Below are 23,922 nucleotides of genomic sequence, written 5' to 3' on the forward strand. Positions count from 1 at the left end.
TTAATCCAAAAGTCTGCTGTGGTAGATATCACAAATATTCCTCTTCTACATGGATGAATCTCAAAATAATTATGCTGAGTGAAAGAAGCCAGGCCAAAAGAGAACATGCTGTGTGATTCCATTTATATCAAATTCTAGAAAATGCAAATAATCTATACAGCAGCAGAAAGCAGATCAGTGGTTGTCTGGGGATTGAGGAGTAGGGACGTCACGGGTGGGGAGATGGCAAAGAGTCCCAAGGAAACTTCCAGCAGTGATGGAATGTTCATTATTGTGATTGTGGTGGCGGTGGTTTCATGGGCATATGCGTGTGTCAAGCTTATCAAACTGTAGACTTTAAATATGCATATTTTATTATGCGTCAATTAAAATTTCATAAAGAGTTGGGGGTTTTTTAAGAATAAATATGGCCAGATGTGGTGGCTCAGGCCTATAATTCCAACCCTTTGGGAGTCCAAGGCAGGACGCTTGCTTAAGGCCAGAAATTCGAGACCTAGTTGGTCCGGGTGTCGTAGGTTATTGTTAAGCTGATTTAACATTGTCTACCCCCATAACCACACCTGACTAGCTATTTAAAAAAAAAGTTTGAGACCAGGCTGGGCAATACAGCAAGACCCCATCTCTATTAAAAAATTGTATAAAAATTAGTCAGGCATGGTGGTGTGCACCTGCAGACCTGGCTACACAAGAGGCTGAGACAGGAGGATCACTTGAGCCCAGGAGTTCGAGGCTGCAGTGAGTTATGATCAAGCCACTGCACTCCAGCCCCTGGGCAGCAAAGTGAGACCCTGTCTCAAAAAATAAATAAATAAATAAAAGAACAAATATTCCACTTCTTCTTCCCTTCTGTTCTTTTGTTGGGCATGTGGTAGGCATATACTTACTTCCCTGTTCCCTTCAAAGTAAGGTGTGGCCATGAGACAAGTCTTGGCCAATGAGATGCTGTCAGAAGTGATAGGTGTCACTCACAGGTGGATGTGTTAAGAGCCAGGGTGTGATTCAGCACTTTCCCTTTAGTCCACCCCTGCAATCATGGAAGGATGAGTCAAGATGGAGCCTCCAACCACCTGGGTCCCTGCCATGACCAGCGCCCCCTGCTGACCTGCGCTAGATGTGCATCACCAGTAAAAAACCCTTTGCTTTTTTAGGCCACTGAGATTTGGGGCTTGCTTATTACTGCAGCATAACCTAAGCCCTGCTGACAGTCACCTACAAGTGTGAGAGTCTGTCATTCAGCTGTGGCCCCACTGGAATCAGGCAGGAGACGGAAGCCACACAACTAGAGGGTGAACCTAACCAAACACCCAGACTCCTCCCCTCCCCTCCCCAAAGCCTCACTGTACTCTGGTCCTTTTTGCAACACAATGATATGCATAAAGGGGTACACACTTGCTTTTCTGTGTAAAAATGGCCCCCAAAAGAAAGCTAGCTGCTGGTGGTGGCAGTGGAAGTGAGAAGGAAGGCAAGCAGTCCAGCAAGGTCTGAAGGTCAGAAGCGGGTTGTGTAGCGGGAGGCGGAGGTTGCAGTGAGCCAAGATCATGCCACTGCACTCCAGCCTGGTGACAGAGTGAGACACCATCTGAAAAAAAAAAAAAAAAAAAAGAAGCGGGTTGTGTAAATGACATTGGTCCTGTATTCGCACATCATGGCATGGAAACCTTGTCTCACAGCTGCCAGTTTTGTCTTCCTACATTGTTGGAGGTGGTCATATGCTACAGAGGTGGTCTTGAATTTGAGGAGTCACCAAAGCATGAGAATTTCTATGATGCCTATTTAGCAAAATGTATCTCAAACACAGGTGATCTTCCTGCACAAAGAGGCAGATTGTAATGAAGAGAAGACACGAGGCTTGCTTCGTGCCACCTGGGGAGAGTGTGGAGCCACGGTGCTTGGTTTCAGCACCTCCGCCAGCTTTCTCTGGGCCCCCTGGCAGACCCTGAGCCTTCCTGGCCCCTGAGGTCTATCCATCAAGCTGGCTTACGTGGCCTCTGAGGTCCTCTTCAGCTTGAGGTCCTGTGATCATTCAGGGCTGAGCATCTCATCTCCCGCCCATGCCTTGGTGCTTCCTAGATACAGGACATTCTGTGACACACTTTATATAATTCTGAGTTATTCCTCACAGCAAGCCTAGGAGGGATATGCTATTATAATCCTGGTTTTACTCCTCATGAGGAAACTGAGGCTTGACAAAGTCAAGTAATTTCCCCCAAGCCACATACCCTTACAAGACAGAGCCAGAAACGCAGTCCTGATTTTCAGAGCATGTGCTGCTGCTTCTCAAGCACGTGCTCAGGTCACTCCACATTCTTTCTCATGGATTTTTTTTTTCATTTTATCTTTGCCTTTTGTTAGTACTACAAAAAAAATTAAGGTTTATTGTGGGTTGTCTGGATGATACCCTTATAACCAGGAATTGCCCTTCCATGTTGGAACCAGCACCTCCACTTGTGCTCACAATCTGGCTCTAAGGGGTCTCCTAATGAAACTGCATTTAGCTTTTTTCTTTTTTTTTTTTTTTTTTGAGATGGAGTCTCGCTCTGTCTCCCAGGCTGGAATGCAGTGGTGCGATCTCAGCTCACTGAAACCTCTGCCTCCCAGGTTCAAGCGATTCTCCTGCCTCAGCCTCCTGAGTAGCTGGAATTACAAGCACCTGCCACCATGCCCGGCTAATTTTTTTACTTTTGGTAGAGACAGGGTTTCACCATGTTGGCCAGGCTGATTTTTAAAATACTTTATAAAAAAAAGAAAGAGAGAGAGAAGGAAGGAAGGAAGGAGAGAGAGAGGGAGAAAGAAGAAAGAAAGAGAAAGAAAGAAAGAAAGAAAGAAAGAAAGAAAGAAAGAAAGAAAGAGAAAGAGGAAAGAGAGAGAGGAAGGAAAGAAGAAGGAAGGGAGGAAGGAAGGAAGAAAGGAAGGAGGGAAGGAAGGAAGAAAGGAGAAAGAGAGAGAGAAAAAAAGGAAGGAAGGAAGGCAGGCAGTGGAGACAGTTATCCCCATCCCCCACCCCCCAGAAATAGAAACATTTAAGAACTCCAAGCTTTTAAGAATTATTTTAATACACTTTTCCTGTGAAACTCAATTCAAGGCAGCTTCAAGGTAAAAATGCTTATATTTGGCATCTGTCCTTGTATTTTTAGGCACCTTGATGCATTCACACTCACTACACTCACACCCAGAAGACCCCCAAGAAATCTGCCTCCTTGTGCAGATAAAGGAAACGCAAACTGGTCATTCTGGAAACCAGGGTAAATTCTAGATTTCTAGAAGCCTGGCTGTGGGCCTCAGGGCCTTTCATGAAAGCAAGGGCCTCAGATTGACCCCTTCCAAGCATCCCCTACCGGGAGGGGAAGGGCACAGATTCTCAAGGGACCGTGGTGCATGCAGGTAAACCGAGGCCTCTAGGCTGGCACGTGGCACCACTGCCCTGGGAGACAAGCCATCCCCGCTCTCTGTCTGGATGGCCTGGTCAATGCAATGTGGATCATGGATGTGATTTCTCTCACTGATATTCGGGGGATACAATTTAAAATGTATCCAAGTATCTGATGGAAATAAGAGGGAGCTACAGAAAATGACTCAAGCTGAGGACATATAGGAAGGAATCGGTTCAGCTGTAAGGAAGGATTTCTGGGGAACTTTCTTCCTTGTGTTTGTCCCTCCCTCTTTACATAAGGTCTTGAGTCATGAGCACCTTGTGTTAGATGTGGGGATACAAAATGATCAAAACAGAGGGCCTGCCCACTGAGAGTACACACTTCCCTGGGCCACATCCACCCTCCAAAGCAATCCCACCATGACAGGGCAGCTGTCGAAATTGAAGGACTGCCCACGTGCAGAGGGGCCCAAGAAAGTGGTCCTGTCCTCGAAGCAACTTGAGATGAGGATCCTGCGTCATCCAACAGCTACAGCTTAGGCAGATGTATAGCGGCTTCCCTGGGCCTGGGCAGTCCTCCAATTCATAAAAGCAAACAGGCCTGGGGCAGTGGCTCACACCTGTAATCCCAGCACTTTGGGAGGTCTAAGCGGGCGGATCACAAGGTCAGGAGTTTGAGGCCAGCCTGGCCAACATGGTGAAACCCCATCTCTACTTAAAAAAATACAAAAATGAGCCGGGCATGGTAGCATGCACCTGTAATCCCAGCTACTCGGGAGGCTGAGGCAGGAGAATTGCTTGAACCTGGGAGGCAGAGGTTGCTGTGAGCTGAGATCGCGCCACTGCACTCCAGCCTAGGAGACAAAGCAAGACTCCGTCTCAAATAAAAAGGAAGGAAGGAAGGAAGGAAGGAAGGAAGGAAGGAAGGAAGGAAGGAAGGAAGGAAGGAAGGAAGGAAGATAGGAAAGAAGGAAAGAAGGAAGGAAACAGAATAGTAGGTTGCCAGCTGGACTGGTTCTAGAGGTTGGAGAGGCCAAGGTCCTCCCATGACAAATCAGGAAACTGAGGACACACTTTCACGGCCAGTTCTCCAGCAATGCCCACTAGCATCCCAGGCTCTCTATCTACCTAAACAAAGTCGATTCCCCTCCCTAGCAATTTAATTTATGAGGGGTTTTTTTTATGGTAATGAGTTGGAACTGAACACACACTAAAATACAGCGCAAATCACTGCGATGAAAGCTGAAAAATGCTAATCTCTCTCCAACATCTTCAGTGCCATTCTCCTGAAACTACCTGCTCCAGCAAGGTTCCTGTGGGTTAATTATTGCTGCAGAGGAAATTGCACTGATTTGCATCTGCTTTCATCGGCTGGAACCAGCGCATGTCAGTCCTGCAGGAACAGGCCTGGGTTAACCTGTTGGCTGCTTCAGGCGAGAGGGACACCGCGTTGCAGGCTGCCTCTCCACCCCACCAGTGCTGTTTCCCAGCCTCAGGGCACCTGCAGAGATCACGATCTGGTTACCTGTTCACCTGTACTTTGTGCATCTGATACTCCCAGAGCCTGCCCACCTGCTCTTTGCAACGTGGCAGCAGCAAATCCCAGGCCCCAAGCTCAAGGCCTGGAATTTAATTTGCCCTATTTGAAAAGCCCCATTCCTACCTGGTGAGCTCATCAATAACTATCAAAGCCACCTTTCTCCCCCTCCAAGAACCAGCCTTTCTACAGTGACTGGCTCCAAATGCAATTTCAAAATCTGGCTGGCTCCTGCAGAAGCCAGCACAGCCTCCCAGATGGGAGTAGGCCATTTCTGAAGGCTGGGCGAGTTACAAAACAGAATCCCCATGCACTAAGAGAAAGAAGAGACAGATTGCTATAGAGGACTGGCCTCTGGGGCTCTGAAGACCTGAGTCCTCTGTTCTCAGATTGCATGGGATTTGAAAGCTCCTGGCTGTTGGTCCCCTGCGTGTGTAACAGGGTACCTTCTTGTTCTCAGAAAAGGAAAAGTCTGTAATCCATGCATTGATATGCAAATGTATGTTTACCCAGGTGAGGTGTATTGTGAGAGAAACCCCTGGGATAAGTTTCCACTCTGCACATAACCTTTATTACAGTATTCTTGTTTCACTGGGCTACTCAAAGAGGGTTTAAAAAGAAAGTTCCACTTGCATACTACGTCTGGCCTGCAGAAATCTTCCATTGAGCCATGTTTTAACCAAAAGCACTAATATTATCATGTTTGCATTAGCATGTGTAGGCTGTCGTTAGGTGCTTTTGATTATAATGACAGCACCAAGAGTCTTAAATCTAGGTAGCAGCACCTGTTCTGAATGATCCTCTGATGATATTGAATATAAGCAAAATAAGTATTTCATATTTATTGATGACAGATTGGTCGTGACTGCATTTTCTCTATGAAAGATCCAGAGCAACTCTGTATCAACTGTGCGGAGGACTCCAGGATTCGGTTCATACAGGAACTCCTTTAACAGTGCTTAGCTTACAAGCTCTCCAGGGTGGGGATGGAGCCTCAGTTAGATTGATACAGTTTGCAGAGTGCCTGGCTTAGTCGATGCTCAATAACATTTGGGGCAGGAGGGAGTGAATAAAGGTATACATGGGTGGACAAAATAACACAGTCTAGGCCGGGCATGGTGGCTTACGCCTATAATCCAAGCACTTTGGGAGGCCAAGGTGGGCGGATCACAAGGTCAGGAGTTGAAGACCAGCCTGGCCAATATGGTGAAACCCCATCTCTACTAAAAATACAAAAATTAGCCAGGCGTGGTGGCGGATGCCTGTAGTCCCAGCTACTCAGGAGGCTGAGGCAGGAGAATCGCTTGAACCTGGGAGGCAGAGGTTGCACTGAGCCGAGATCGTGCCCCTGCACTCCAGCCTGGGCGACAGAGCAAAACTCTGTCTCAAAAAATAAAAAAAAAAAAAACACAGTCTATCCCTTAAGTAAAGCCAGGTCGGGCGGGAAAGGCTGCAGCCACCAGTGAAATCAACCATAGGTCAGGACACTCAGCAAGAGAAGGTGGCCCGCCTTGGAGCCACCTGAATACGCAAAACGGAGTCAAATATCTGCAGAGGAATTTGGCACAAAACATGTGGCATATTGTATGACCTGTTTATAGAGATCGTCCTGAAAAAATAAAAAAAGGTTGAGGACTCAGGAGGGTGTAAGCAATGACTAACCTAGTTAGCTAATTACGGGAGTTACACAAACCGGCTTCAGGGTAAAGTCCATTCAGAGGTTACTCAAGACCAGCCCCACCCCCAACAGGTACTGTGGAGGCCCGCAGCCCAGCTGGGCCCGAGTCCCTTCCTCCACATGCACACCCCTTCCTGGCTGCACACCCAGGTGCATGCCATCTCAGGTGGCTGATACATCTGTTGGCTTGTGCCCCAGCTAACAGCCATGACCGAACTTCCCAGTGTGTGATGATGGTAGTTCTCACCTGGAGCAGCACAGAATGGTAGCCTGCTGGCTCTATAGCTGTCTTGGACCCTGATCCTCCTACAGACCCTCCCCTTCCCTTCCCCAGTAACCCAGACTCCTACCCAGGAGTTGCCAACCAATGCACTGGCTGAAAGTGGAGGCCACTTGGAAGGCTAAACTTTGTGGTTGTATCAAATGTCCTTCGTGAGACAGCCCCAAAACAATGCAATTTCCTTTCTCAGCCATCGCCCCAATAAAGAAACATCACTGCGATGCATCTAGCCATGGCCAACTGAAACGGCATTCTGGACACCTGGGTCTGCCTTTGCAAACAGCATGTGCACACCCAGGGCACACTGCACACACTTGCACATGCCACACTCACGCACACCGTTGAGAGAGGGTGGGCATGAGGAGGGCCCTGGAGTCTGAGGGTCACAGAATGCTCGAGACTGCATTATCCTCTAGGATCTTGTCTTTCGGCAAAATGAAACTCAGAGGATCAGAGTTTCAGAGGGTCAGGAAATGACAAAGCTGAACCTCAAGCTCTGATGTTTTGGCCACAAAAGGAAATGCAGGCGCAGCCAGATGCCTAGAAAAGGGGAAAAGAGGGCTACCGTGCTTCTTGGATTCTTGGATTCCCTTGGCCAGGGATAACGCCGTTTCTCACCCTCCTGACAGCTCCCATTTTTCCTGCAAAATCCTCACCTGATGTCACTGTGGCTGCAAAGCTTCCCCAACTTCCTCCCTAAGAGAAACGCAGTGGCACTTTTTTTTTTTTTTTTTTTGAGACAGAGTCTCGCTCTGTCACCCAGGCTGGAGTGCAGTGGTGTGATCTCAGCTCACTGCAACCTCCGCCTCCTGGGTTCAAGTGATTCTCCTGCCTCAGCCTCCCAAGTAGCTGGGACTACACGTGCTGCCTGATTTTTCTCTTTGACCATCACTAGCCACGAAGAGGCCCTAATAGCCAGACCCCTTTGTACTTACCTGGAATATTGGAGGGCTCACTTCCTCACATTTATTGAGGGTCTACTATGTGCTATGCACTGTGCTAGAAACTGAATTGTGCCAAAACAGTTCTTGCTCTCAGGATGTTTATATCCAGCAAGTGAGAGCAGCAGAAAAACAAATAATGGCAATAGAGTAATGGGGAAAATAAGAGAAGACATACATATGTCAAAAAAGTACAACTGGGCCAGGCACAGTGACTCATGCCTGTAATCCCAGCACTTTGGGAGGTTGAGGCGGGCAGATCGGGCCCGCCTCCTAGAGGTCAGGAGATGGAGACCATTTTGGTCAACATAGTGAAACCCCGTCTCTACTAAAAATACAAAAAAATTAGCCGGGCGTGGTGCCACGCACCTGTAGTCCCAGCTACTTGGGAGGCTGAGGCAGGAGAATCACTTGAACCCAGGAGGCAGAGGTTGCAGTGAGCCGAGATCACACCACTGCACTCCAGCCTGGGTGACAGAGCAAGACTCTGTCTCAAAAAAAAAAAAAAAAAAAAGTGCCACTGCATCTCTCTTAGGGAGGAAGTTGGGGAAGCTTTGCAGCCATAGTGACATCAGGTGAGGATTTTGCAGGAAGAATGGGAGCTGTCAGGAGGGTGAGAAACGGCGTTATCCCTGGCCAAGGGAACCATGCGGGTGGAACTCAGTGATAGAATATGGCAGCAAAGCGGAGTCAAGAATGACATCCAGGCCAGGCGCGGTGGCTCACACCTGCAATCCCAGCATTTTGGGAGGCCGAGGCGGGTGGATCTCCTGAGGTCAGGAGTTTGAGACCAGCCTGGCCAACGTGGTGAAACTCCATCTCTATTAAAAACACAAAAAATTGGCTGGGCACGGTGGCTCACGCCTGTAATCCCAGCACTTTCAGAGGCCAAGGTGGGTGGATCATCTGAGATTGGGAGTTCGAGACCAACCTGACCAACATGGAGAAACCTCATCTCTACTAAAAATACAAAATTAGCCAGGCGTGGTGGCACATGCCTGTAATCCCAACTACTCAGGAGGCCGAGGCAGGAGAATCGCCTGAGCCCGGGAGGCAGAGGTTGCAGTGAGCCGAGATCATGCCATTGCACTCCAGCCTGGGCAACAAAAGCGAAACTCTGTCTCAAAAACAAAAAACAAACAAACAAAAAATTAGCCAGGTGTTGTGGCGGGCGCCTGTAATCCCAGCTACTCAGGAGGCTGAGGCAGGAGAATCGCTTGAACCAAAGAGGCAGAAGTTGCAGTGAGCCGAGATCGTGCCATTGCACTCCATCCTGGGTGACAAGAGCGAAACTCTGTCTCAAAAAAAAATTAAAAATTTAAAAAAAGAATGACATCGAGGTGTTCTGTCTTGGACAAGTGGGTGAATCATAGCACCCTTATCCCACATGAGAAATACTGAAGGACAGGCAGACATATAGAGTAAGATGGTGAGTTTATTCCCCACCATCTTGAATTCGAGTTATCTGTAGGATAGTCAGGTGTAGGTATCAATGTGCACCTGGACAAGTGAGTGTGGAAAACAGTTTGCAGGCTCATGGAATACAGCCATTGAGTTTCTAGCACAAGGAAGGGATGGGCGATCCTCCATTGATGTGAGGCCAAGGGTGCGCACGGACAGGCCAGCCTCAAATAGGAAGAGGGGCTGTTCTCAGCTCCCGGAGAGAAGAAGAGAAAAGTAGGAGAGGAGGTAATGAGGGAAGTAGGGACAAAGGGGGACAAGAAGTTGAGAACTGTGTTGTGTTCTCCCTTATGAAAATAAGCTTAATGAAAATTGCCTAGGTCATTAGGTTGTTTTTTAAATGACCAGGTAAAGTCATCTTTTTTTTTTTTTTTCCTGGCCTGGCATGGTAGCTCACACCTGTAATCCAAGCACTTTGAGAGGTCGATGCGGATGGATCACTTGAGGTCAGGAGTTTGAGGCCAGCCTGGCTAACATGGTGAAACCCGGTTATCTACTAAAAATACAAAAAAATTAGCTGGGGGTGGTAGTGCATGCCTATACTCCCAGCTACTCAGGAGGCTGAGGCAGGAGAATCGCTTGAACTTGGGAGGCAGAGGTTGCAGTGAGCCCAGATCTCACCACTGCACTCCAGCCTGGGTGACAGAGCTAGACTCCATCTCAAAAGAAAAAAAATAAAAAAATAAAAATCTCTTTTTTTTTTTTCTTTGAGACAGGGTCTGTGGCCCAGGCTGGAATGCAGTGGTGCGATCGTAGCTCACTGCAGCCTCAAATTCCCAGGCTCAAGTAATCCTCCCACCTCAGCCTCCCAAGTAGCTGGGACTACAGGTGCGTACGACCACGCCCAGCTAAGGTAAAAGCATCTTTAGAGAAATAAACTAAGTGTACTCTAATCATACCTTTCCATATGATACATACATTTATTGATTATACAGCAAATGCCTTGGGGTGAAAAGATTCCCTGGATCTGGCAAGACTGAATTATTTCACTGAGATTCCTTAAAACCATGAAAACAATCAGTTTCAGCTGATAAATACATGAAATGTCAAACACTATGAAGACTTCGACTATCCCTACTTAGAACAATCAAAATCAACCAGGTGCGGTGGCTCGCGCCTATAATCTCAGCACTTTAGGAGGCTGAGACAGGTGGATCGTGATGTCAAGAGATTGAGAATATCCTGGCCAACATAGTGAAACCCTGAAACCCTGTTTTCTTTTCTTTTTTTTTTAGATGAGTCTCTCTCTGTTGCCAGGCTGGAGTGCAGTGACACAATCCCGGCTCACTGAAACCTCTGACTCCCCGGTTCAAGTGATTCTCCTGCCTCAGCCTCCTGAGTAGCTAGGATTACAGGCATATGCCACCACGTCCAGCTAATTTTTGTATTTTTAGTAGAGCCGGGGTTTCACCATGTTAGCCAGGATGATCTCGATCTTCTGACCTCGTGATCCACCCACCTCGGCATCCACCCACCTCAGCCTCCCAAAGTGCTGGGATTACAGGCTTGAGCCACAGCCCCCGGCCTACCCCGTTTCTCCCACTAATATATACAAAAATACAAAAATTAGCCAGGCGTGGTGGCACACACATGTAGTCCCAGCTAGCTACTTTGGAGACTGAGGCAGAAGAATCACTTGAACATGGGGGGGCGGAGGTTGCAGTGAGCCAAGATCGCGCCACTGCACTCCAGCCTGGGTGGATGAGCAAGGCTCCATCTCAAAAAAAAAAAAAAAAGAAGAATCAAAATCTGTGAAAACGTAACATAGATAGCTGCTCATCTGATTAAAAGGCTCCCTGCTTTCATGTCCTGTTCTTACAAACTCAAGACCTTGACACAAACTCCAGTCTCCAAATAGAGAAGCAGCTCCACTGTACAGAGCCAAGTAAAAATGCCTTTGGTGGCTGGGCACAGAGGCTCACACCTGTAATCCCAGCACTTTGGGAAGCCAAGGGGGGAGGATCACTTGAGGCCAGGAGTTCAAGAACAGCCTGGGCAACATAGTGAGACTATCTCTACAAAAAAAATGAAAAAGTGAAAAAAAATTGCCTTTGGAGACAGAAGTTTGAGGGCATTTTGAAGACTTTTATGTGCCGAGAAACTTCAAGCTTGAAAGATCAAAAGGCAAGAAGAAATAAATATATCCAGTATTTTGAAGGATCAAGGGATCAAACTGCTCACTTGACCAACTGGAGACTTATAAGAGCATTGGAATGTGGGTCGGATCCAATGTGGATAGAATTCAGCTATGGGCTTTTAAACCCATTACCCACTGGGAACAGGATTCTGAAGGCAAATGGCAGGTGTGTGAATAGGTGTACGGCCCACATGATAGGCCCTGTCTGGCAAACGCCCACTGGCATGCTACACCAAATGGAGCAAACAGACATGAGTTCCCTGTCTCGTGGATCCCCTGGGTTCACACTGCAGGGCACATTGCCAAGGAATGAGAGCACCCACCGCAAAGGGAATACCAGAGCTTGGGCCAGAGGGCAGCACCGTAGCCCTCCCACTGCTTATGAAGAGGAGGTTAAACTTCCCCACCAGAATCCCTGGGGCAAGAGAGAGGACTAGACGGGAGGAGGGGAAAAGCGTGTCACCTGGCACCGATGACAGACTCGTCAGCGAGAGCCAAACCAAGCCCCTCAGTGAGTCACACAAACTGTGGAGTTTGAACTGACCATCTACAAGGCACGTGGAGGCTGCGCTTCTCCAGCATCCTGCTTGCTGTGCCGGGAGCATTCCCATGGTCCTGTCAGGGTGCCTGGGTGGGGCTTCACTCTGGGCTCCAGAAGCTACTGCTCAAATGCCGCGTCCTCTCAGCAGGACAACCGAAAGCTGGGGAGAGGAAAGGGAGAAGACTCAAGGGAACGTGACCCTGACTTCCCAGAAGGATGAAGCCACGGATGCCACCACACCTGGCTGGGAGCCAAAAGGCATGACGTGGTGTGGGAGCAAATTACAGAAATTCTCAGGCAAGAGCTGAGGGCTTGAGTGTCCAAATGAGATACAGCCTCCTCTTCCTGATCCCATTCTTTTCCTCTTCGAAAGGTTCTTTGTGCATTTTAAATTCAAAGGAAGGGTTTGGACAAAAGGGAGGCTGTTCCATCCAGAAAGCGTGTACTTGTCAGAACAAGCCGTCTGCCAGGGCGTCTGGCGGGGAAGGGCTGGGGGCCACGGGCTGACTTACCCGAAGTCCTCGGGCAGTGGCAGGGGCCCAGAGCACCTCCCCACTGTGAATCAGAAGAAGGGCATTCCTCCACTGTTAGCAGCTCCTCCATCTCCACCAAAACAAGCCATGCCTTTCCCTTTCCCACGTTCCTGGGTCGAGAAGCAGGTGCGGTCCTTTGCAGCAAGTTGACATCAACGAAAAACACATTCCTCCGCCCTTCGATTCCTATTGACACATGCAGTTTCTGAGGCTGAGTTACACCTGACCTCTGGGTCAGTCCCTGTTTACTCATCCGCACAACCCACTCATTTATCAGATAATGACCCAGCCCTTGGATGCGACTCCTGCTAGGTCCCAGGAGGAGTCAGCAGGGTGTCAGGGAGACCTCCCTCCAGGGGCTCACAGGCTGCCCCGCACCGGTGATGGCACCCAGGAGGGCCTTTGCATGGTATCTACTCATATAAAACATGCCCCTTCTAACCCCCGCCTCCTCTTCATTTACTTCCTTGCATTTATTCATTCATTCAAATGATAGATATTGGGTTCCCCTGGTGCCAGGCTCCACAAAAACTTTTCAGGGAAGCCAGGCCCAGTGGCTCACACCTGTAATCCCAGTGACACTAGAGGCTGAGGCAGAGGGATCCCTTGAGCCCGGGAGTTCAAGACCAACCTGGGCAATATAGTGAGACCCCATGTCTATAAAAAAAAAAATTGAGACAGGGTCTTACTCTGTTGCCAGGCTGGAATGCAGTGGTACGATCTCAGCTTATTGCAGACTCAATCTCCTGGGCTCAAGTGATCCTCCTACCTCAACCTCCACAGTGGCTGGCACTGCAGGTTCACAGCTAATTTTTGTATTAAAGCCATTTTTTTAAATTAGCCAAGCATGGTGATGCACACCTGTAGTCTTAGTTACTCAGGAGGCTGAAGCAGGAGGATCACTTACATCCAGAAGTTTGAGGCTGCAGTAAGCTATGATTGTGCCACTGCACTCCAGGCTGAGCGACAGAGCAAGACTCCGACTCTAAAATAAATACATAAATAAATCAGAAAAGAAAAGTGTGGAGGATGTAATGGTGAACCAAACCTGGCATGATTCCATCTCCCATATAACTTACCTTTCAGTAAGAGAAGACGTCAGAAGCAAGAAAGCAAATAAATAGGCCAGATAGGTTCTGTGAATAGGAAGGGCCTCGGAGAACATCAAGACTGGGGGAGGGGCTAACTTAGTCCTCTCGGAGGAAGGGATGCAGGCCTTAGGGATGAAGGGCAGGCACATTTCAGGCTCGGTCCCCTGAGGAGGGGAGCCCAAAAGGAAGCCGTGATGGAGGATTCGAGCCACCAGTGTGAAATGGAAAGCTCAGACGAGGCACATCCTCGCTCATCAGACACAGGCACGCTCTGGCCCAGAGCGGGGTGGCCTCAGGCCTGGCCTGCACCCATGGGCCTTCCTCCTCTGAGGCAGAGAACTTTTTTTTTATATACTTTAAGTTTTAGGGTACATATGCACAATGTGCAGGTTTGTTACTATGTATACACGTGCCATGTTGGTGTGCTGCACCCATTAACTCGTCATTTACATTAGGTATATCTCCTAATGCTATCCCTCCCCCCTCCCCCCACCCCACAACAGGCCCCAGAGGCAGAGAACTTTGAAAAGAAGTCACCCACGTGGCTTGCTTCTAACTCTCCCAGAAAGGCAGCAAATGTGGCTTGTTATACTAGGGAGAGAGGCCGTCTCGGCGACGACACTCTGGTGGTTCACAATTGGCCTGATTTCCTCAGATGACACTAGACGGTCAGAGGCCACTGATCCTCCAGTCCCCGTCCCCCAGAGACCCCAGTCAGTGTCAGTGGCCAGTCAGCTCCTGCCAACGCCTCCTGGAAGCTGTACCGTTGCCCCACTCGTGGGCAAGACCCCACGTAGTACTTGAGCTCTTTTTCTCAGGAGGGGCTGATGCATGCACGGCCGGGGACCTGGGCCTGGCTGCCCAGCTCATCCTCACTTCCAGAAACTTCCCTTCTCCCTGCTACATGGGACTGGCACCAGGCCACATCGTGGTTTGGCTTGGGAGCAGCGTGCCTCCCTCCTGAATGTCGCAGCTCCGTGTGCTTCCCGAGGTGACGAATGACCTTGACTCACATTGGTGAAGTAGTGGCTTCCCTCTTCAACCTTCTCATCCATTAGTCACGTTGCAACACAGCCCTGCATGGCACAGAATGCATTCCCAGGAGCCAGCTCAGGGAACTGCAAACACCCGCCAGGCTCGGCTTACCGAACTCACAGTCACACAATCAGCCCAGGTGCCCGGAACTGCCTTGGCCCGCTGCCACCAAAGGCCCCAAAGCAGGGACTTGGGAAAGTAAGTGTGACAGCAGAGGCCAAGGACTGGGGCTTAGGTCCAGGTCTCCCCTTGCTCCGTGACTCTGGGCAAATGACTTAACCTCTCTTAGCTTCTGCATCTATACATCGCCAATAACGCTCTGAGCACTGGGGAAAAGCAAATGAGAAAGTGGCTGCAGAAGTATTTTGTAAGCTGTTATAAAGCACCAGACAAATGACAGTGGTTCAGTCCCATGGAAAAACTGGTCACAATGGGTGACCGCTGGGTCATTACCCAAGGAGTTTGTTTGTTTGTTTTTTTGTTTGTTTGTTTGTTTGTTTCTTGAGACACGGTCTTGCTCTGTCACCCAGGCTGGAGTGCAGTGGCACAATCACCGTTCACTGAAGCCTCAACCTCCTGGGCTCAGGTGATCCTCCCACCTCAGCCTCCTGAGGAGCTGGGACTGCAGGTGCATACCACCACAGCTGGCTAATAATTTTATTTTTTGTACTTGATCTTAGCTAAAAGGCTGAGAAGTGATATAATTTTATCTTTTGTAGAGATGGGGTCTTACTGTGCTGCCCAGGCTGGTCTCAAACTGCTGGGCTCAAGGGATCCTCCTGCCTCAACCTTCCAAAGTGCTGGGATCACAGGCATGAGTCACCACGCCCAAACACCTAAAGATGGCTCATTTCTATGAGGAATAGAAATGATGTCCCTGAATCCATTTCTGGGACATGGAAAGACATAACACAATGTTTTTAGTACAGGTTGAATATGTTCCTCGTTTAAATACCTAGGGAGCTACGCACAGTGGCTCATGCCTGTAATCCCAGCAATTTGGGAGGCCCAGGCAGAAGGATCACTTGAGGCCAGGAGTTCAAGACCAGCCTGGGCAACATGGCAAAACCCTGTCTCTACTAAAAATACAAAAATTGGCCGGGCATAGTGGCGCATATCTGTAATCCCAGCTACTCAGGTGGTTGAGGCACAAGAATCACTTGAACCCAGGAGATGGCGGTTGCAGTGAGCCGAGATTGCACCACTGCACTCCAGCCTGGGTAACGGTGCAAGACTCCATCTCAGAAAATAATAAACAGCTTGGGAATCACAGTGTTTTGGAGTTTGCATTTTTTTGGATTTTGGAATATTTGCATAATATACTTATCAGTTGAGCATCCCAAATCCAAAAATCCAAAATCCGTAATGCTCCAGTGGACATTTCCTCTGAGCATCAGGCTGATGCTCAAAAAGTTTCAATTTTTGGAGGATTTCGGGTTTTTGATTTGGAATGCTCAACCTATATATCAGTAAGTAAACTTCCTGTGTAAAATCTGAGAAACAAACCCCATGCCACATTGCAAAGCATTGTAATAAGATGCCAAGAAATGTCCATAGGTGTATGTATAGTACATCCTCTGCCCCAAAATCATTGCTTGGAGACTTGGGATTGGAACCTACCTTGCATTAATGGCTATTATTTGAGCCTGCAATGAGATACAGTAGGTGGGTTTGACAGTGGGCTCAGATGCCTGTAATCCCAGCTACTCAGGAGGCTGAGGCAGGAGACTCGCTTGAACCCAAGAGGTGGAGGTTGCAGTGAGCTGAGATGGCGCTGCTGCACTCCAGCCTGGGTAACAGAGTGAGACTTTGTCTTAAAAAAAAAAAAAAAAAAAAAACAGTGGGCTCAGGCCACTGTCACTGATGTAAGTCATCTTATAGCTTCCAATGTATATACTAAAGGAAGAATTGGCAAGTTTTTCAAAGCTGCATGCCAAGTTAGTGGCCAAAAAGAATCCCCGCCCTCCTGCCTAGTGGAACTCCCTTTGATGGACATCTTGCTGCTCACATGGGCCCATCCTTTTTTTTTTTTTTTTTTTGAGACAGAGTCTCACTCTGTCACCCAGGCTAGAGTGCAATAGTGCAATCACGGCTCCCTGCAACCTCCATCTCCCGGGTTCAAGTGATTCTCCTGCCCCAGCCTCCTGAACAGCTGGGATTACAGGCACCTGCCACCATGCCTGACTAATTTTTGTATTTTTCGTGGAGATGGGGTTTCACCATGTTGGTCAGGCTGGTCTCGAACTCCTGACCTCATGATCTGCCCACTTTGGCCTCCCAAAGTGTTGGGACTACAGGCGTGAGCCATGGTGCCTGGCCAAGTGCTAAACTTTTACCATTCCATTTTATCAAACAAAAGAGAGGCAGGACTTGGGTCCTTCTTCATCCACAGGTAATAAGATCAGGCTAATAATGGCCAGGTGCGGTGGCTCACTCCTGGGCGACAAGAGTGACACTCTGCCTCAAAAAAAAAAAAAAAAAAAGATCAGGCTAATAATGATGCTCCAGGGCAAATCACCAAGGATCTAGATGTGAATGGCAGGTGGCTGGATAGGAAGGGACAGCAGGCCAGTTGGCAGGAGGGTGTTCACTACACTCCATGCACCCACCCCGGCTGGTCTCCTTTCCTCGATGGCAAAGCACCATTAGCAGACCTCCTCCAGCTCTGGAAGCAGGAGTCTTGTCCTTGAAAATCATGGAGTTTAGGCTGGGCACAGTGGCTCACACCTGTAATCCTAGCACTTTGGGAGGCCGAGGTGGGTGGATTACCTGAGGTCAGGAGTTCGAGACAGCCTGGCCAACATGGTGAAACCCAGTCTCTACTAGAAATACAAAAATTAGTTGGGTGTGGTGGCTCGTGCCTGTAGTCCCAACTACTTGGGAGGCTGAGACACAAGAATCCCTGGAACCCAGGAGGCGGAGGCTGCAGTGAGCAGAGATCGTGCCACTGCACTCCAGCCTGGGTAACAGAGCGAGACTCCGTCTCAAAAAAAAACAAAAAAAGAAAATCATGGAGTTTGAGTCCTGGGAGGCTTGGGCGAATTCAAAGCCAAGTGCAGGCCTGGCGCAGTGGCTCACGCCTGTAACCCCAGCACTTTGGGAGGCTGAAGTGGGTGGATCACTTGAGGTCGGGAGTTCAAGACCAGCCTGGCCAACATGGTGAAACCCCGAATCTACTAAAAATACAAAAAACTAGCCAGGCATGGTGATGCATGCCTGTAATACCAGCTACTCAGGAGGCTGAGGCAGGAGAATTGCTTGAACCCGGGAGGGGGAGATTGCAGTGAGTCAAGATCCCACCACTACATTACAGCCTGAGTGACAGACAGAGACTCTGTCTAAAACAAAACAAAACAAAAAGTGCAGTTCACTCTTCTCCCTTTCTTCTCCATGATCTGAGAGGGAGAGTTTATGAAATGCAGATGCCCAGGCTGCACTCACAGCCACTTAGAAGCAGGGCTTTCAAACTGGCCATCCCTAAGACCACCCTCTTCACTCCCTTCTACACATGGTCTTCCCCAGCCTTCCCCATCGCAATAAAGAGCTCCGTCTTCCACCTCCAGTAAACACCTAGAGACTGTCCTTAACTCATCCCTCTGTCTTGCTCCACATCCAATCCATAAGAAAAGAATGTCAGCACCACCTTCCCAAGAAATCCTGAATTACGTATCACCTCCCCTAGCATCCAGAATCACACATGGCCCCACAACCCACGAGGTCCTCCCTACAGGACCACACCCCTGCTCACCACCCTCACATCCTCTCTTGCCACCATCCAAGAGCAGCGTCCTCCCCCAAGCTTTGGACGGGCCACCCTCATTCCCCTCTCAGGGCTTTTCCGCAGTTGTTTCCTCCCGCTGGAATGCTGGTACCCTGGTCTGGCTCCTTCTGCCCTTTGCGGAATTGCTCGTGCAGACACCTTCTCTGATTCCTTACCTAAAATTTTTGCTCAGCCAGGCACAGTGGTTCATATCTGTAATCCCAGCACTGTGGGAGGATCCTTTGAGGCCAGGAGTTCCCAGCTTGGGCAACACAGCAAAACCCCATCTCTACAAAAATATTTTAAAAAATTAGCCAGGCATGGTGGTGCATACCTGTAGTCCCAGCTACTCAGGAAGCTGAGTCAGGAGGATCACTTGAGCCCAGGAGTCTGAGGCTGCAGTGAGCTATGATCACACCTCTGCACTCCAGCCTGGGGGGCAGAGTGAGACCCTGTCTCAAAAAATAAAATAGCCGGGAGCAGTGGTTCACACCTGTAATCCCAGCACTTTGGGAGACCAAGGCTGGTGGATCACCTGAGGTCAGGAGTTCAAGACCTGCCTGAGCAACATGGTGAAACCCCGTCTCTACTAAAAATACAATAATTAGCCAGGCATGGTGGTGGGCGCCTGTAATCCCAGCTCCTCAAGAGGCTGAAGCAGGAGAATTGCTGAACCCGGGAGGCAGAGGTTGCAGTGAGCCGAGATCACGCCACTGTCCTCCAGCCTGGGTGACAGAGCGAGACGCCATCTCAAAAATAGAATAAAAAGTTGTTCCTTCTCTCCTACCCTCTCCTCTAGCCAATCTCTGTCCCATTATGCATTTTTAGTGTCCTTATAGCATGCCACTCTCTGAAATTATTTCTTCTTAATTTTATGTATTGACTGTCTCCTATGTCTCCTATGAACACCATAAAGGTGGGGCCACATCCCCCTCATTTACCACTGGAATGGAACAATTCCTGGGCCAGAACAGGGTGCTTAAAAAGCATCTGTTGACCCCCTCCAAGAGTCCAGTAACTTCACGCAAGCTGAGCAGGAGAGAGCACCAACACCTCTCGAGTTGCCAATGGCCAGTTTCAACACCTCAGACAGTGGGGCCCACGGCCGAGCTCCTGCCATTGCATCTGAGGCCTCCAGTGCTAAGGGAGAAGGCCTGGGCCTCTTCCACTTTTGGCCTCCTTCTCTGCTGGGGCTGCACCAATTTCCACAGGAGTTGGTGACCGGGCACGAGTTGGCCCCGGTGCTCCACACCCAGAGCCCCGGGCAGGAGAGCACCTTCTTTCTTTCTTGGCCTCACCACCAGGACCGGCAAGCTTTTCAATTCCCCCATCTGCAAGACAGGGACAAAGAATGCTTTGTTACCCCACCTACTTCTCACGGGTGTTATGAAACAACTGTTTGCTCGGAAAACACTTTGAGCAACTTGGGGAAAGGTGCCCGGGGCTCAGATGACGCCTGTTGCATTCGATCCAGGCCAAGGAAGGACTGTGCCAACTAGTCATCCGGTCACCGCCGCACCTCCCGGAGGGGCAGGAGGCACAGCAGCTTCTCCTGTGTCTCCAACCCTGTGTCACCAAGCCCGTTGGCCGTGCCGTGGTCCCAGAATCTTCCCACAAGGTGTGTGTGCGTTCCTGGGGCTGCCTGAGCCACTGGTTTCAGCAGAATCTGAGCTCTCTATGGGCCTGGACAGTGGCCTCCGAACACCCAGCCTACCCTTAGCCAAGAAGAAGGGCCGAGGGTCACCTGGGGATAATATACCTGAGCTCCTGCCCTAAAGCGGCAGGGCTGAGATTTTGCTGCCATCCCAGACAGGGAGCTGGGAACAAAGGCAAGTGGTCTTGGCTCCCCAGCGTGGGGAAGGCAGATCGTAACCTGCAGGCAGGCAGGTGCCTCCTGAGCCGACAGCAGTGGCAGCAGCCACCTCGTTGCTATGACAACCATACTTGGCCACCATCACTCTGTCTCCAAGAGGGGCCAGCCCCAACTTTGACCACACAGGGTCACCCAGGGCTGCCCAAGGTGGAGAATGGAGAAGAACCGAGGCGAAGGCAGGCCGAGTGCCAATGGACACACCTCCCCTTTAGTCAACAGTTCAATCTAAGCTTCGGACTGGACGTTCGACTCAAAGGTGGGACAAGCCTCTCTCTCTCTGCAGCATCCACCCCAGGCTGCTGCTTCAAGATAAACCCGTCCCTACAGGTGACTTCAGCAAGGCCTTTAGCAGACAGTGAACAGCAGACAGCATGCATGTTTAATTATAACTCTCTTGCATAGGCAGGGCTGGCTATATACAGTATGTCTGCCTGTTACTAATTATATTTACTTTCAAACGAAGTGGGGGAGATCTTCTGAAGATGAGTCAGAAAACAAAAAAGCCCGTCGTTGTTATGAAAGCAGGGGAATGTCTCCTGAGAGCGTCTGAGCAGCACTGTCACTGCCTGACAAGGGAAAACCTAAGCGCCAAGGCAGCCAACCCGGCAAACACCACACGCTGGCTTTCCCGGCCCAGCATCCCTCCGAGCCAGTGCCTGAACTGCATACCAAACCACAATCAATAGGAAAGGCGTTCTCCCTCCCGGACAGAGTGGCATTTAGAGCCTGGCTGGCTCTTCCTGCAAAGACAGGGCGACTCGGCGATCTGCTGTCACCTTAATTGGGAGGCAGCGTTCCAGCTGAAACACAGCAAAGGTTTTTTTCCCTCATCAAAGGAGAAGCATTCTGACCAGATGGCTGAAATGAAAAGGCTTCATCCTCAGCCTCCACACAGCCAACGGTGTTATTAATAACAACACTGCGAATGCCACAAATCACATGCGAACACCTAGAAACCCAAAATAGTCACCACACGCAGAGCAGTTGTCCGTGCCTTGGCGGCGATTAGGTCATTGTACTAATTTCAGCTGGACGCGGCCTCACACACACATGTGGACTCACACCCGTGTCTGTCTACGTGTTTGAGGTCTGCAAGGGTGAGGTGCCCGCGGTTGTTTGAGGGGAACTGGTCCCCAGGCCCCACTCAGCCATCAGCTGCCTCTTCTGAGAAGACTGCGTGGGCAGCCCTGCCTTCTCTCCACGCAGACGCCAGAGTAAGCCCGGCTGAGGGTGACACATCCGCCCAGGAGAGCCATGCAAATTCACACTGTTCAGAATGGGTTTTCCAATCGTTTTCTAAACAGTCACACTTGTTTTGTTTGCTTTCTTCCAGGAAGGCTGCACTGTTTTGGAAAAGTAGGGGGAGGACATTTTTTTAAATGAGTTCACTTCCTGAGTCTGTAAAATATTTCCCTGTAGACAGAGTATTGGGAAGCTGTGGCCAGAGGACAGAGCGGTCTCAGGTGGGCGGCACCCGGGGTATGAGGATCAGAGAGTGTCCCCCCACGCGCGCTCTTCACGAGCCGGGGAACTGGAGTTGGCAACGAGACAGCGACGAAGGAGCCAGGAGAGCGTCCCTTCCCAAACCCCCATCCCACTTCCCACCACCCTCCAAGAAAATGTTTCTAAAGCCAGCTTGGAATTTGGAATGGGTTTTCCTGTTTGTCCAGGCAAGGTTGAATTATGAAATCACATTATTCAAAAGAGAAGAGAAAAAGTAGATATGAGAGACTAGTCACTGGAGATTTTATTAGGAAGGAATCATGAGGGTAGCCAGCATGAGTCAAAGTGCATTATTTTACCTGTTACTCGTGGTCGCCCTATGAAGCAAATGGTGGTGCGTCTATTTCACAGGTAAGGCCCTGAGAGGTGAGGTGGCAATCCCAGGGGCCCTCTACCCACTCCCACACACTAAGTCAGCTTCCCTGCTGTATACCTTCTTAGCAATCTGCACCATTCCTTCATTGCTGGAGTCATCCCTGGAAGCAAAAGCTATTTGCAGGGTGAGTTGGTCTATGTCTGTCACTCCCCACTAGAATGAAAACTCCATGAAGACAGGGGCTTGTCTTGTTCACGAAGGTACCCAGATTGGGCACAGTGCCTTGAGCACAGTAGCTTTGAAGTATGTATTTATTGAAGAGATTAAAAAAAAAAAAAGCCAGGCATGGTGGCTCACACCTGTAATCCCAGCACTTTGGAAGGCTGAGGCAGGTGGATCACTTGAGATCAGGAGTTCGAGACCAGCCTGGCCAACATGGCAAAACTCCATCTCTACTAAAAAAAAAATATATATATATATATATATATATATATGCAGTGGCTGGCACCTATAATCCCAGCTACTTGGGAGGCTGAGGCAGAAGAATCGCTTGAACTCGAGAGGCGGAGTTTGCAGTCAGCCGAGATCACGCGATCTCACTCCAGCCTGGGCAACAGATCGAGACTCCATCTAAAACAACAACAACAACAAAAACAACAACAACAAACCTCTTGTCCTGAAGGAAGAAAGAAGACCCAAAAAGAGAAACATGGCAACGCTGAGCATGCCAGCAGAAACACAACATGATCCATTTCAAAACCAGTGCCGCAAACCCTTCCAAATTCACAAAACACTGGGGCCTGGAGGGCCTGGTACTCAGGCAGTGAATAGGCCTTTCCACTTCCTACCGAGGCACTGGACGGTATGTATAGGGAGTGTCCCCCCACATGCAGCAGATGGGGTACGAGTGCCCTTCCGACAAATGGAGAATCAAAGACAGAGACAGCAGTGCTTTATCCTGAAAGTTGCTTGAACAGCAAGGGCAGAGCTTGGCATCAGACCTGTCAGCCCTGCCCATAATTCCCTGATCAGATCACAGATGGAAGCAATGCTCTAGTTTTCAGAGCAATGGTCCAAATTCTAGTTTTACCCCACAAAGATTACACCCAGCCTCAAAGTGTGGGGACCTGGTCACTGAGAAAGCCTCCCTTTTCCCACCCTGGTTCCCCCTGCTCCCCTCAAAGCCCCAAGCTTCACTAGAGTGGATAATGAGATGAGGAAGAAGAGCAGATGGAGGAGCAGGCAGAAAAGGAGGGCTGGAAAGAGGAAGGACCCTCCCACCGCCTCACCAAACTGAAGGCTGTGCTCCCAGCAGGCCTGCTGGGGTCTTGCCTTCCATGTGGTTTAAGGCACAAGCATTTGTAAAGGCCTGTTGGCTCATTGTGTTCCCGGCCTTGTCTTAGCACTATAACTCCTCAGGAAAAACACAGAGCCCTGCCCTTGAAAGGCTTCCAGTCTCACAGCAAACCAAACAGTACAGCTTAGAGGTCTCCAAGCACAAAGGCTGTTTGCCGTTCTTGGCTTTTCCATTCTCCCAAGTCGGGGTGAGGAAGTTGTGCTGTTCCAGCTTCAAACCAAGCCAGGCACTCCCTTTGGGCCTCTTAATTTCTGAATTCTGCTGGGTCAAGGTTTATGAGAAAGTGGATGCAGTCATTTCTAGGAGAAATAGAAGTGGGGAACTTGTAACACATCACCCCTAAGGAGACCAGACTCGGTTCCTGGGTCACACCGAGTACATGTGGACAGTTTGACTCATCACATCTCCTTTCCTCTGGTAAGTGGCCCCTGGAGCTGCAGCATAAATGCTGAACCCAGGGCCCAGAAGAGTCAGGACTGCCCTGTGGGCACCGTGTGTAACACACACCA

General features: G+C 49.5%; 1 long non-coding RNA gene across 2 annotated transcripts; it reads right to left on the minus strand.

The window, feature by feature from the left end:
• Positions 1–332: 332 nt before the first annotated feature.
• On the minus strand, positions 333–16,387 carry LOC134731902 (uncharacterized). 2 transcript variants are annotated; one of them, XR_010114615.1, is made up of 6 exons: positions 13,558–16,387; positions 13,386–13,463; positions 12,458–12,664; positions 11,949–12,105; positions 1,390–1,579; positions 333–1,024 (listed from the first exon to the last, which is right to left on the minus strand). It is a non-coding gene; the product is annotated as an uncharacterized lncRNA (long non-coding RNA). The 2 variants fall into 2 exon arrangements; XR_010114614.1 differs by having other exon boundaries at positions 13,340–16,387.
• Positions 16,388–23,922: the final 7,535 nt, after the last annotated feature.

Source organism: Symphalangus syndactylus, chromosome 19 (genome assembly GCF_028878055.3).
Source record: "Symphalangus syndactylus isolate Jambi chromosome 19, NHGRI_mSymSyn1-v2.1_pri, whole genome shotgun sequence".
In the NCBI taxonomy this organism is placed as follows: Eukaryota; Metazoa; Chordata; class Mammalia; order Primates; family Hylobatidae; genus Symphalangus; species Symphalangus syndactylus.